Source organism: Acanthopagrus latus, chromosome 1 (assembly GCF_904848185.1).
Source record: "Acanthopagrus latus isolate v.2019 chromosome 1, fAcaLat1.1, whole genome shotgun sequence".
NCBI lineage: Eukaryota > Metazoa > Chordata > Actinopteri > Spariformes > Sparidae > Acanthopagrus > Acanthopagrus latus.
In genome coordinates this window covers 11,279,042-11,294,100 of record NC_051039.1, presented here as the reverse complement: position 1 = coordinate 11,294,100, position 15,059 = coordinate 11,279,042, and the positions used below count along the sequence as shown (strand labels likewise).

Genomic DNA, 15,059 nt, shown 5'->3' with positions numbered 1-15,059 from the left:
TCTAATGATTGTCCTCTACATGCCCCCTACCATCGTATTCCTTCTATTTTCCTCAGCCGCTGTGGCCTCCTATGGATACTAAAACATGGTGTAGAGACACGATGTTGGCAGTCGCATGGCGTGAGTGCAGGGTCAGTGTGTGCTGCAAGGCTGCAACTCTGTTAACAAGTCGGCCAACCAGTGTGTAATTGTTATGAATATCTATACCAAGCACTGAGAAGTTCAGTGAAAACAAAATGTCCAAGAGCGCGCAATCTTTCTCTGGGCTATCCGGCGAGCCGACAAATCAGCTATCAGCTCAGTTCCCGAGCCACTACGGGGGTCAAAGTTCAGATAAAGAAGGTCAGCTGGCACCGGACCAGTCTGCCCTCAGAGGTCTCTCCTCCAAATGGAATCAAAAGCCTTTTTGACGGCTGCGAGCTATCGCCACACTGAGCCCCCTGCCTTCATTAGCTTCCTCACATAATTGGTGGGCTAATTTTGAGACAGATGCACGGCCTTGTCTTGACGCATTGATGTGATTTTCATTCATTTGGATAACGAAAGAATTAAGAACCATTTCGGTCTCTTTTTTTCTCCCTTTCCCTTTCTCCTCTGTCTCGTTGAGCTCCGAGCTTCCAGCTAAGTAATGGCATTTTAATTCTACATGTGTGTGAGTGCGTGTGTGTGTGTGTGTGTGTGTGCAGGAAGCCACCGCTCTTTTATGAATGCATATGAGCCTCTGTCTTTTCCTGGCATTGTAACTGATAAGCTTCAGCAGGGGCCTGCCACACGATCTGAGAATGAGGTCTCAGGGTGTACAGTTTGTGAACTGGAGCGTGTTATGGTAAAATTAGGAATCACTCCTTCAACATGTGGTTTCACTGTGGAAATGCAGGTACAGTTTCCCCCCTCGTATTTGGATTTAATAACAGTAACTGATTGCTACTTTTAAGATCTGCCAAATGTCGTGTGCTGCTTTTTGTTCCACAGAGACATTAAAGCTGTAGGTAACATTTTATTTAATCAGCCTTAATCACCTTATATAAAGGAACATTACTACCAATTAAATAGTGCTTATTGTCACAGGTCCGTACTCTTTCTCTTTCTGCGGCCTACCTGATAAAATAAAGCTCCGTGTGTGTGTTGTCCTCGATGTGCGTCTGTGAGTCCATGCATGTGTGTGTGTGCCGTTATAATTTCCCAGAGCCTAAACCTTCATTGATTCAGTTGCCCTTGCCTTCCCAAGGAACAGCGAGAGGATTATGCCTTTAAAACGAGCTTTCTCATCGCAGATATTAGGTCATTAATTTCACAGGCTTACATATGAAAATATTGACTCTTCCCAGACACCCCACTATATCCTCTGTTCCTGCCGCCACGGCCTTGCATAAATAAATCTTTTCAAGTATGCAACATTGATACGCCATTGATTTATGCATTTGGCGATCTAATAAATAAGCAAATGTATTGAATTATAGTTTAATTACTAAAGGTCTTGATTGATTGGCATGGGGGCATTTGAGTGTTGTGCGGGTCATACGGCACAAAATCCCGCTACAAGGGTTTCTGTTTCCATACTGTTGGTCAACAAATTACATTTCATTTCAAGGTGACTCCACTTCTCCTCCAAAGTGCTGTACTTTCCACAGAACTTCCTGTCGATATTCCCCCTCTGCGATCCAATGAAATAAATGATGTGTCTCAGTGAAATTGGAAAACAACTGCATGACACAGTTATTCTTCCAAAGCATGCTGACATGTCGTTCCCGTAAATTAAATAAATCTCTGATTCACCGCGCAGACGGGAGGGGACCCCGAGGACCCAGACCCGTCTGCACATGGCCACTAAAATTATCCAGGTCGCGCTCAGACACAGAGTCATCCAGTGGGAGCGGGTGGGAGATGGGCGCAGCTTAATGTCCCCACATAGCGGACGAGGGATGGGCAGGCTTCGGGGAAACAAAAGAGCGGGAACGAGGGAGAGAGGAGAGAGTGAGAGTGCAAAGGTTGTCGCAGACTAGTCACAGCGCAGGAGGAGGGGAAGGGGTGAGGCGGAGGGGAGGGTACGTTCCAACCTCTCACATCTGGTATTCGTTTGTCCCGAGCTGGGAAGAAAATAGCAGGAAGCGTTCTGGTGGTGGCGGAAGATGAAAAGACAAGAAGATTGAATAAAAAAACATGTGTCGCACATGCACTGCGGCTGATTGGATGTGTCCCATGGATTATCCCTGGGAGGCACTGCCAGCTCGGAAAACACGCGGCGGCTGCGTTCGCACACACACACACACACACACACACACACACACACACATAGAGTAAGCAACAAGAGGAATCCTCTCATTCAAACGACACCTTGGCATACACACCATTCCTCCGTCTGCAGTGTCTGGAGCCAGATCTACGCCTGTGGCCTCGACACACTGGTATCCAACCAAACCTCCCAGTTTTGTTTTGGCCATCATTACACTTACACTGCTGCTCCCATTACACTGCCTGAATCAGCTCACATCTGGGCTCCTGTGCTAAAACACGCTTTTACTCAAAAAGCAAAGGCTTGTATCATTTGTCAGGCTAAGTGGCAGTCTTATGCTTTGTTCATTACACTCACACACCAGGTGTGTACAACAGACGCAAAAATAGAAACAGATGCAACAGTCATCGAAAACGCGACATGACAATGCCAAGTGGCAGCCATTAAAAGCTCGTCACTCGCCCACACGGTGGGACCTCCCGTCGCTAACGAGCCGAAATGTGGCGGGACACAGACAGGTAGGAGTGATGCCTACACAATTATGCAAAGTGCACGGGTCTGCATTTGTACGGACGTGCAGGTGTTTGCGTGCGTGCGCGAGTGTGCACGTGTGCCGTGCCACTTAGGGCCCATCCCACAGCTCATTAACAGTAATAAGTGACTGCCGCCACTTCTTTTTTGTCAGTGGGGATGCAAGCCAATCAATAGGGTCATTTCACATCATAACGGCTTACCAGAGCACATTATGGCACTTGTTCATGGCTGGGAATGGCTGCCATTAGTGGCAAAGCCAGATTAGATAAGGGCCGGGCGGGTGAGGGGTGGGAAGGAGTGGGGCAGATGGAGAGAGAATTAAAGAGGAGGAAGGAGGGAGGTGGATCAATATATGGATAGTTATGGAGATAACATCACAATAGGGTGTCTAGGAAGGATAGCGTATTACAGAATCCAGACTTTTCTTTTTTTTCTCCTTGTGGGAATGAGGTAAAGATGTGTGTTTATGTGTGTGTGTGTGTGCGTGAGAGGAGGTGGACGGTGTGTGTTTGCTCAAGCCTTGATGTGTATGCGCACTTGTCTATGAATGAGTCCATTGAGTGTGTGTGTGTGTACAAATTTGAGCATGTGTTATGAGAGAGTATGAATTACAGCGATCTACTCACAAATCTGCACCTCGCTCAGTGTGTGCGCGGCTGTGTGTGTGTGTGTGTGTGTGTGTGTGTGTGTGTCTGGGGGGGCGTGGAGGTGTGTTTATGCGTGCTTTACTTTGGCATATGCGTGTGCAATCCTGTTTAATTACAGATCAGGCTTTGAGGCAGAGGCAAACAGTGCTATAATTACAGGAAACACCTCCTTTAATATTTTATGGAAATCTACCCTGTGTGTGTGTGTGTGTCTGTGTGTGTGTGTGTGTAGGTGTGTGTGTTGTAAGTTGCACGTATTTATTCAGCGTGAGAGAGAGAAACAGAAGAAGAAAATCAGAAGAGAGGGAGATATATGCACTTGGAGGCCTCGCTCTGAATGACTTCTGGTTCTTGTCTCGTGATCTTGCGCTCGTCCTCTTGTCCCTCCTCTAAGTCTTCACAGTCTCTCATTTCAGATTTGTGTTTCCAAATGGCTTCGCTAAACGCCCCCTTTTTCCCCCACTTTTGAACTGCTCGCCTCTCAAATATTTATACTCGCTTTTACGGGGCCAAGAGGCAGAGGGGGTGAAGAAAGAGGGAAGAGACTCGGATCCATCTATTAAAGATGAGCAACATCTCAAATGCATAAAGAGGGGTGATGAACACACATGTTCGGGGATGGAAAGGTGTAAGCCCGGGCTTAATGCTTGGCGACACACGAAGAAGAATGGTTTACTTTTTGATTTCCTACAAGCAAGAGGGAGCTGGGAAAACGGGGTGTGTTTTGAAACAGAAATTAAACATCAGATGGAAGTAATAGAGCAAAAAAAGGTAATACTAATACTGTTTACTTTATGCAGATTCTAAATTAGTTCAGCATCTGTTTTGCGGCATAACCTAACCTTGGTAGTCTATTATATTTTCCAGTCCCTCTCCGAAATTAAACTGTTTCGAGCAGCACTCGGAAACAGCAACAGCTGGAAGTACGTATATCACAACCACAGAAAAAATCACAATGTCATGTCATCGAGTGGATGCTGATTTATTTATTTGTGTTTTCTTTCTTTTCTTTTTTTTTTTTTTTTAAGGGGGCCAAGCAGAGGCCAAGCTGAACACATGTTCCTTCTTAGCCTGCAGTGACACACACACATGCATAGACACACACACAATGGCAATATGCTAACACTCCGACACTAAGCCCGTGCCCCCCAACAGTGCCTGAGACACTGGGGGGACTGTGAGAGGGCTTCGCTGGTAGCATGCTTTACTACTCTTTGATATGCACCAGTCATTAAAAATAGATGGCAAGCAATCATTACAGGCATCGGAATTAATCTAATTAGCCCGGCACACTACGCCTCTCTGGTAAGGAGGCGACGGCGGTGGGGGGTGGAGCATTCTGCAAACAGAGCCACCCGGCCACAAATACAGTGTAAGCAGAGAAGGGGCTAGGACGCTACAGGGGCCGCGGTAGAGAGGAGGGGGGGGATAATCCGCCTTGACTTATTAATACGCGCAAACAAGATTTAGCTCCTCAAAGCAAACAAATGAAGCAAGTGCTAAGAGGAATGAAGGGGGGTGAGAGAAGGGAGGGAGCAACAGAGAGAGCGACGTGAAGAGAGAGCGCAAGATCGAGGGAGAGCGAGAGGAGATAAATTATTTAAGCCTGTGTGGACCGTATGCAGCGCTGCAGCTACCAGTGGTGAAAATGGACCAGAAAAATGTGCTCTTCACTGTTGCACCTTTGCAAACAAATGCCTTTTTTCTTTTATTCTCCGCACTGTAAAGAGATCTCAGTGCTCTTCAAAGAAGGCACTTTGGGAGAAGCTTCGGCAAGTCACAACATGGATCATAATCAGCTGAGGAGTAATCGCCTCCCAAACGCCGCCGATGCACAGATGCACGTTGCGTTCCCACTTAAATAGATCACTTCAAGGGTCATTGTGGACACACGCGAGTCCTTTATTGACTCTATAGACGATGAAGTGCTTAGCCCACAACCCTTCTTGACCCCTGTCACGGGTAATGACTGCTGCAAGTGGGTATTGGTAATAGGCACTAAGGAGCGGGAAGCAGCCCTTCTTGTCTTCTTTATTTTTTTCACCTATAGGCTCATAAAGTTTGCTTGAGCTCAGCAGAGTTGGGTCCACACCCCCGTCCCCCCCACTGATTAAACACAAACATAACTACTTGCACAATTTCTGGATTCTTCTTCCTTCTGTTTGTTTGCTTAAGAAAGTTCTTAGCAGGCGTTCAGACCAAGAATAGCGCCGTGTTTAAAAAAAGGCAAGGCACTGTGTGTCGGTGTGGCCACGTTGCTATGGGTACCGGCGAGAAAGTGAAAAGCGGTCCAGGAAGTCCGATTTTCGACTTTGAAGGCTGAGCAGAGGCACGATGCGGTTATCACGGCTACGATAATTATGTATTAATTAAAGGTATTCATTATACTATTCACTATATACAGACCTTTTACTCTTAATACCAACACCCACCAACACTGACATTCATTCCCGGGTCAAACGTTTCCATCGGCTCCGATCAGCAGTGATGGAACCATGATAGCCGGTTGGACGCGCTAATTTTAACCCCTTTTCTGTCACGATGCGATGACACTGAAGTTAATGACGCTCTAATATTTTTAGTTCAGTCAGCGTTGAATTTGGAAGAGAGACTAAAGTAAAAGATACTCAAAAATAACAATCCCAACAACCAACCTGCGTGCTACTTTCTACTGTTTCCCGTTTTCTGGTGCATTAGTGACGTTGAACATGACACAGAAAAAAAAAAACCCTGAAAGGCAAGCTCATCTGCTGGCAACACGAAAGGATTCGATCGCAGATTTTGAGTGGGTGTATCCGCATTTTAAAAAAAAAAACACGTTCAGGCAAGAATTTCTGTGTATATATGGTTGAAGTCTTACTCATTAGTTCCGTGGCAGGCAGAGGTGGCAGCGATGGTTATGTGCTCAGGCTCGACCACAGTGCCAGACTCGCCGCTCTCAGCGGGTTTGTCGGCCATTCTTTCATCCCCGCTTCTCTAATGCTAGCAGACGGTCATTACCATCTCTTTGATAGTTGGGGTCCCAGCTGTGTTCAGGGGTCTAATACCCCTCAACCTCTGTCCCAGTCTGCCCCTCCTTCCTCCCTCCATCCATCCATCCTTCCATCCATCCATCCCTCCATCACTCCCTCGCACAGCCGGTCTGAAGGTGCATCTGAATAATACCCACAGGGGAGAGAGAGACGAGGAGAGAGGGAGAGAAAAGAAGAGAGGGGGAGCTAATGCCAAATCTCAGATGACCGAACCAAACGAAAAAGTCCATCAAAAGCCAGCTCAGCAAACACAACTGCCATACTGATGAGCAGGAAGGAGCGGAGCGGGGAGGGGAACGTGGTGCGGACGGAGGAAGCTTAGTTCATACATCACTTCAGGGAAAACCGTGTCTTTGTGGCTGCAGCAGGTTACAGTGAATCAAAAATATCTACATCCGTATCTTAAAAAAAAAAAAAAAAGTCTAATAGATCACAGGCGCAGGCGGTGACTAACCACTGTGGGTGGTTACTATGTGAAGTCGAGCGCCGTTTTAGAAACGTAAACCTGCATTTGAGGAAACTATAAATCGATACGAATTTCAGGAATCCGCTCACCTTGTTCCTGCTTACAAGAATGCCAAAAATGTAACATCCCAAATACCTAAAATGCCAGTAATAATCCAAGTGTAAAGAAATCAAAACCTACACATGAGAAACACAAGGTCTACACCTGTACAGGAACCAGAATAGGTGCATTTAATTCAGCCTTACTTACACATAGGTTGTTTGTATAGCATTGTGCCGTTTTGTCTGTAGAGCAAACAAGAAAAAAAAATTATGGAGATGTGAAAAAAGTGGGGAGGAGGGATGGAGACAAAGACAGAGGAAGAGACACAGATCTATCTGTTTATGTTTGAATAGACGGTATCACGGCGCGGTCAAGTGTGGTATATTTATCAAAATGAAAGCTCTTTTTTGCCCCTGTCATTATTTATCGCGCGCACAGAAGCACGCCCAGATGGAAAACAGAATAAAGAGGAACTGTAGGTGAACTGTAACCGTAGGTGGCATTCGCAAAAGACACGAGCCGGAGAAAAAACAGAGACAATTTCACCACCACCTCACTCGCACGAAGGACATAATAGCGCTGAAAGCAAAACGACTCAATGAAACAGGAAAAGTGTATTTCTTGGAATCCACTTACACTCAAATTACAGTGACATTCTTGGCAGAGCTCGCGGCGCGGGGCTAATACAATGTACCGTAGCAAAGAAAAAGAACTTCTTGGGACACTTATCAAGGCTGTGACACGAAAAGACTAAACTATTAGCATGCAAAAAGAAAAAAAAATGGCAGGAAGAAATCAAATCAAGCAAAGAATGAAAGAAAAAAAAACGAAGGGCCTTTTGTTTTTTTTCTTGGCAGCGTTCAGCTCCAAGTTTTGTTTTTCGTTTTTTTTTTTTTTTTCATTCTTTCTCTCCCTCCTACCCTCCGTCACCAGGTTAAGTTACAGACATGAGGCGAAGGAATGAGGGAGGCAGAGTGGTAACACACGGTACCATGAGGAGCGAGACGCCAGCCCTCCCTGACATGGCGTGCATGGAGCGAGAACCCCTCCCCGGCCCCCGCAGGCGAGCGCACACAAAAACACACACACACACACGCACACAATATTTGGACAGCATATGCACCGTACATATGCAGACCAATCTGCCAAACACAAGCAGATGATATGAGTGTTTTCTCCTGAGTCTACACACACGCAGTCTTTACTTCACACCCCCACCCCCCAACCCCTCCTTGCTTCACTTCCTCCCTCCCTTCCTCCCTCCCCTCCCTCAGCGGCTCGCTCTGCATGCGTTCCGTCATATCTCCTTCAGCCCATAATTGTCCCAACTTATGGTGTTTCTTCCTGCTAGCCACAGTTTAGGGGAAGTGAAATCCTTCTAAGTGACTGTCACAATGCATCAGCCTCAGGCGAGGGGACGCCTGCCCGCTCTCTACCCCTCCTTCCTTCAGTCCCCTGCCTGCCACCCCCCCTCCCCCACCTCTATCCCTGCTCACTATCCCTCACTTTAAGTGTTTTTCTTGCCGAGATGCTCCACTTGTGCTTTCACTCCATTTTTCCCCGTCGCTCTGTCTCTTTTTTTTTTCATGAAGTCACCCTCCCGACACACTCCTCTTTCTCCCTCTTTCTCTCTGTCCCCTGCGCTGCATTTAACCCGAAGGCAGAGCTGCAGTCACAACGCCACGCTGCCATTACAGGCCCTGCCTGTGACCTGCTCTCCGCTCAATCCCTGTTCTCCAGAGAAGGCGGGAGGTCGAATTCTGCTGCCCGTTTCCTTCGAGGGGACAGTCACTCCTTGACTACTTTCGCACACAAAAACACACACCAAGACGGGGAGCTAAAGGAGTGTGTGTGTTCTCTGGACAGCCGACGTGACCTTTGACGTGACCCTGGCATGTCACAACCCTGTGATGCATGTGTCACTTCTTCTACGCCTCTGACCTTGGTGCTCACGCCTCTGTCACCCGAGCACACCAGGCAAACACACACGCACACACACTCACCAGTTTTCTCTTGTTGCGCCTCACTACACAAAAAAATAACGAAAAAAAAAAAACCCCACATGACTGTTGTTTCCTGTCAACCAAATATACTCCCAGTTCAAAGTTTGTCGTTTGACGGTCACTGTATTACATGGGTGGACTAGGGCTGCAACTAACAAGTATTTTTATTTTGGTCTAAAAATGTCAGAAAAGAAGTTAAAAATGTTGAATCACAATTTTTTGAACCCATTTATTTTCTCTGACCAACCATCAGAAACCAGAAGGTATTCTCTTTACTGTGACTCAATACTAAATAACTGTATCTATGTAGAGATTTTTTTTTCTAACCCTTTTTGAACATTTTTGCTTAAAAAAAAACAACTCTCCAACAATTAATTTATCATGACAATAGCTACATATTAGTTTTGAGAGATTGGCTAATCTTTTAAGGTCGAATATAGACACAATGGACTCTCATCAGAACTAAAAATATGTATATTACATATACAGTGACAATACAATAACATCATCTAGAAATGCTAAATGTCACTCTGACTGCAGACAAGGGGCCCTAACTAAATCAAGCAAACGCGAGAAAGGCAAAAACAGCAGTGTGGTTTAAACTAGCATGGAGATATGTGCTTATTTTGGGCCACAGCGATGTGTGTGTGTGTGTGTGTGTGCGCGCGCGCCCATGTGTACTGTTCATGTTTGGGTGCCTTTTCCTCTTAGGTGTTTTTCTATTAGCCCTGTCAGGGCCGGGATCGCTGCTTTATTGAGCATTTTATTGGAGCTGCGGACAGATCGGTCGCCCATCAACCTTTCATCGACCAATCATGTGCGGCGAAGGGGAGGGACTTGGGAGGTCTGGCAGAGACGGACACTCGGCAGGGGAGGGAGGAGGGGGGAGAGACGAGTGGTCACTCACTCATCACTTGGACGCAGGCCGGCACTCTGTGTGCGAGTGTACGTCTATGCGTGTGTGTGAGACAAGAAAAGGGTCAGTCGCTGGTCACCAGATGGTAACTGTTTGGGCTGGACCACAGCAAGCAAGAGAGAGGGGGACATGTCTCTTTACTCCCTCTCTCTCTCTCTCTCTTCCTCACACACTCACACACATACAACAAACCATGAGAGTGATGGGTGATAATGGAGCAGACACTAACAAATCTGCACCTCTTGGCTTGGGGCCTTGACTGGGACTCAGAAAGCAGACAGTCTGTCCAACTCATAAGCCCAAGCACAACACACCACTACATACTCAGCAGACAGAGGGACCAGTGACCCTTACTGTACAGCGCTCAGTTTCCAGAGGCACTCATTTGTTGTTAAATGACATTTACACCAGTGGAATTCACTGCGGTTAGCTTGTCGATGTGTGAGCCGTTGCTTTGCACTGCAGGAGTTGGGCGAGTTTTAAATACAGCGAGCTGAGCGGGACCTTGTCACTGTGTGTGGCCTTACAATGTGCAGGCTACTGCTGCTCTGGATATTAGCTCTTCTGAATGTCTGGCTATTAAATACCAATCCCCAGCCACACATACACACAGACCACTTCCCTTTCAGTCTCAGAGTCAGGGACATAACAGTTTTGGCTGGCAGTAGTGTGTGGGCCACAAGAAGGAGGAGAGAAAAACCAACTGTTCTTTTAGGTGAAACCTTCCAGCTGGAAACGGCAGAGGGGGGAAAATAGACACAGGCATCTGCCAGGACAACCAAGGAGAGCGAAACTGCTGGAAGGAGCACTTGTGACCGAGCAAAAGGTGTGTCGGGTAAAAGGGGAGCGAGTCAATAAAGAGAGAGAGAGAAGACAAGAAAGTTCATGCGAGCTGGAGAGGGAAAAAAAATCAGCGAGTGAAGCAACAAGAAAGGAGTGAAAGAGGAGAAGTTGAGAGAGCAAAAACTGTAAAATACAGAAAAAAAGGCAAGAAAGAAAAGAAAGAAAGCAAAGTAGAGAAGCGCCAGCAGCTGGACTTCTCCTGCTAATTCAGCACTTTAACAAATCAATGCCACTTGAGGAGTGCAATCCGCACCCTGAGCTCAGCTAGACGCATCAGTGAGACTGTAGGCGTGTTTGTGTGTGTGTGTGTGTGCGCGCCTGGAGGGTTGGCGATGTTTGTGTGTGGTCGTCCACAGTAGTCCACATTAAGGTCCAGTAATGTGTTAATTTATAACTCTATCACCCCGGATGCCTGCATTATCCATCTGTGTCACACGCTAGGCCTACCATATCTATCATCTGGAAGGGAAAAATGGCCAGTCCGGAGAGATTAAGCCACCGGTCGCACAATTTCTCTCCCCCCCCCCTTTAGCCTTATCTATTGCAATCCCGCTCCCTTTGTCCTCAGCACCCCAGGTCAGGGTGATCAATTTAGGGCTCGACAGTCCTCACTGACCACTGAAGCACCAAAGGGCCCCCCGCAGACATCGCTATCTACCCAAAGACGGAACACTTAGACCGGGTTCTAACACCCTCCTGCTCCCCGGGCCCCGGAGGCCTGCAGAGATAGCTGTTTGGATATCAGTGATCGGTGATTGAATTACACTTCGCCGTGACCTTTGTGAACTCGAAATGTGTTATCACTTACAGCAGATTGACAAAACAGATTGTAATGATATAGAACGCAAACGTGTGTGTGTGTGTGTGTCTGCAAAAATTGGCTCTGTTTGAAAAGACCCTTGACGCTTATAAGTCAGCGACACATAACCCGGTCTGTCATAACACTACAGGAGCCGTAGTTTTTACAGGTTTCCACCACCACCACTTCTGGGCAATAATGTTGATATTTCCATAAAATATTATGGAGCAGGAAAGTAGACTTTTTTTTCCCTCCTGTTGACGCAATGTATTACAGCTTGTCAAAACATGCAAACAACATACTGTATTTCTTGAGTAAACACGGCTCCGTGTGTTAGCGTGTGTGTGTGTGTGTGTGTGTGTGTGTGTGTTTGTCGGTTTGTGTTTGTGCGGGTGGCTCATGCTCTCTTTGTCAGCAGCAGCAGGCACTAATAACACACAGGGGGAAATGATCAATACTCACCCTCTCTATTCAATTTCACAACATCACTACTATCACCGGGGCACACACACACAACACACACACACACAGGCGCATAAAACTCGGGCACACATGCTCAGCGACGTGAATGTAAAACAAAGGGCCTTTCACTAACAGATGTAGCCAGAGGGCTGGCGAAAGCAGGAGAATTGGCTTTGGTGTGAATGCGAGCGATGCATTAATATTTATTTTGTTAGAAATGCTCCCCGCTATCCTAGGAGAGAGGTAGTGAGCATGAGATACGGAGGCTAAAGGAGAGGTGGAGGGGGAGGTGGGGATGGGGATAGGGAGGGGGGTGGTTTTGGTAGGAAAGGCAAGCAGGCAATTCCACCTTTAAAGAGTGCAACAGTCATCACGAGAGGAGAAAGGGAATCTGCCCATTAAGACTAAGTGGATGTCTATTAGATCACGGAGGTAAGGAGGTGGGCATTTACCATCAGTCCAACTCAAAAACAACCATGTCTGCCCCGGGACCTTGCCAACGGCTACACAGCCGTCACGTTGACATCATTTAAAAGTTGCTCATAAAGTTAATGCGGCCTCTTTTTCTTTTGGAAGTAAATGGCTCTCTAAACTTTGGGAAATTTACTCGGTCCCTGTTTAAAACTATTTACCCGGAGAGTGTCTGCCAGGAGCGTCACCTCTGCGAAAATGAAGGCAATTAAAAGACTATCAAAGTCACCACCCAGTCCTATGAGATCAAACAAACCCCGTGCCCTCTTTCTCTCTCTCTCTCTCTCTCTCTCTCTCTGTCTCTCTCTCTCTCTCTCTGTCTGTCTGTCCCCTTCACTCCCCTCCTCTCTCTCTCCCTCTTTCCCCAGTGTAAAACCCCCCATTCTTATCACGGCGGTACAGTTAATCCTCCCTCTCTCCTCCTCCTTCCATCGCGGCGTCCCTCAGGGGCTACGCGAAAGGCTAAAAGGAGGGAGCACATTTGCCACTTGCCTTGCGACACATAATACGGAGCAGGCAATCAGCTCTTGCTTGACATGTATTTGCTCATCTCTGGGACACACACACACACACACTTCCCCCCCCATGCACAACCACCACTGCTGGGAAATTGAAGGGTTAGGGTGGGGGATGGAGGGAGGGAAGGAGGGAGGGACGGGTGGGGGGGGTGGGGGGGCCCAAATTAACACTTGACATTCAATACGGTCAGGTCCTTAATTGGCCGGGGCCTTCCTGAGAAGGCAATTTTCTATTCCCCAAACTGCCCCCGCACTGCGCCATGTGCCAGTGTCATCTGTGTATGTATGTCTACCCTCCTGTGTGTGTGTGTGTGAGGAAGAGAGAAATTGCATCTGTGTGTAAGTATGTGCAAGAGGAAAAAAACTGAGACAATGTGCGTTTGCATATATCTGCGTGTGGCTGTGTGTGTGTGTGTGTGTTAGTGAGTTTGAGCCGGGGCCCTGTCCTGAGAGAGGCCCTCTGGTCCCTTCCCTCTCTCTAATGAGGCTGGATGAATTAGCACTACGTGACATGATTTGAACAGCGGTCCCCCCCACCACCACCCTCTGGTCTCTCTCCCTCCCCCCTCTTTGTCCTTCTCCCCTCCTCATCCCCTGCTCTCTTTTTTTTTTTCCATTTTTTTTTCTCAAAGCAGTGACAGGCATCTGGTGGCCGAAAAAAATGCCAGGAGCAGCCCCGCGGCTCTCGCCTTTATGCGTGCTGCTGCTGCTTTATACCACGCCGCGTACACACAAACAAGTGCGCACCTAGACATCGCACACACACGCACACACACACTCATACACACGCATACACGCCGGACCTCAAACACTCTCCTTCCTCCCGTTCGTTTTCCACTCACTCACGCACACACACAGTCTCACTTGCACTTCCCCGCGTATCCAGTTACAGTTGATGTTATTACAGCTTTCAACCTGAGAGGTATTAGGCTTCCTTTAACAGATCTGACAGCATTTACAACACAGGCAAGTCGACGCCTCTAATCGCCTCTGTGACTTCAGCCTATTACCAATTGATCTCAAAGAGAGCCTCGTCCTCACCTTCTGACTGATGCACAAGCCGCCGGATCCTTTTCCTCCTTCTTTTGTCATAATGCGCTATCCTTTCTCTGCCGCTGCATCCTGTGAACCTGACTGCTCTTTAAGTGCTCCCATTTCACTTTTTCTTTTTTTTTCCTCCCCGCAATAAATCTCACAGCCGTTTGCTCGTGATTTTTTCGCTGTATTATTTATGTTATTGAGTTATATCCGGTCGCATGCCGGATCACCTTTGACCTCACAAGGCCCCCGATTAAGTCACGAACAAGATGCTAAATTTATTAGCTCGATGGTCGTGCGGGAAAATAGCAGTAAATCTAGGTGATACATCCCTCGATGCCACCCTTTACAAATCTGAACTGATCAACAAGCTGCGAAGTAATGGCCTGGATAAAAGAAACAAAAGCTCCAGATTTTCTTTCTTTTTTTGTATTTGGAGGAAACATAGCAAATGGATTAAATGCCATGAAATATTAAATGCCAGTCAGAGTCACACACATCATGCAGCGAATGTGCTCCAACAAAGCACTTATCGCTGAGTGTGTTTCCCGACAATGGAAGAGGCAGCTCAGGCCATTTACAGAGAAAAACATCAACAAAGAGGAAGCGAGCGCATGCATATGTGTGTGTGTGTGTGTGTGTGTGTGTGTGTGTGTGTGTGTGCGTGTGTGTGTGTGTGTGTGTGTGTGCGCACCTGTGTGTCAACAACACAAAATCCTTTAACACATGCTGGAAAACAGAGGGTTTTTTTTCTTAACAAGAATTCTCACTTTGGCCCGCTTTGAAAAGACTGAAGCCGTCACTTCAATCGCACAATAAGTGCCACGAGAGGTGGACGGCTGACAATGAGCAGTGCCAGAGGTCACGCACGGCGACCTCCCACCCCAGGCCGGTTGCCGCGGATACAGGGTCAGACCAATTGATGTGTATCACGGTACGCTAACTAGATCATTTGTGAGTTAATTGACGTTATGGATTGTTCGAAAAGTGAAGTGAAATGCTGCTCGATAAGTGATCAGCTCACATGCAGCAGGGTTCAATTCAGCAGTGTGTGT

The 15,059-nt window shown here is 47.2% G+C and overlaps 2 protein-coding genes across 10 annotated transcripts in view; one reads left to right on the top strand and one right to left on the bottom strand.

Annotated features, from left to right (window-relative positions):
* The window catches only part of LOC119029961, a 157,550-nt gene extending 148,548 nt beyond the window's left edge, over window positions 1–9,002 (top strand). For all 5 annotated transcript variants that reach the window (XR_005078513.1, XR_005078520.1, XR_005078524.1 and 2 more), the window contains one exon: window positions 7,888–9,002. The gene's annotated coding sequence lies outside the window, so the exon portion shown is untranslated. The remainder of the gene's footprint in view (window positions 1–7,887) is intronic.
* Window positions 1–15,059, bottom strand: part of bnc2 (basonuclin 2) — a 161,436-nt gene that overhangs the window by 66,832 nt on the left and 79,545 nt on the right. The gene's annotated exons all lie outside the window — the stretch shown is intronic.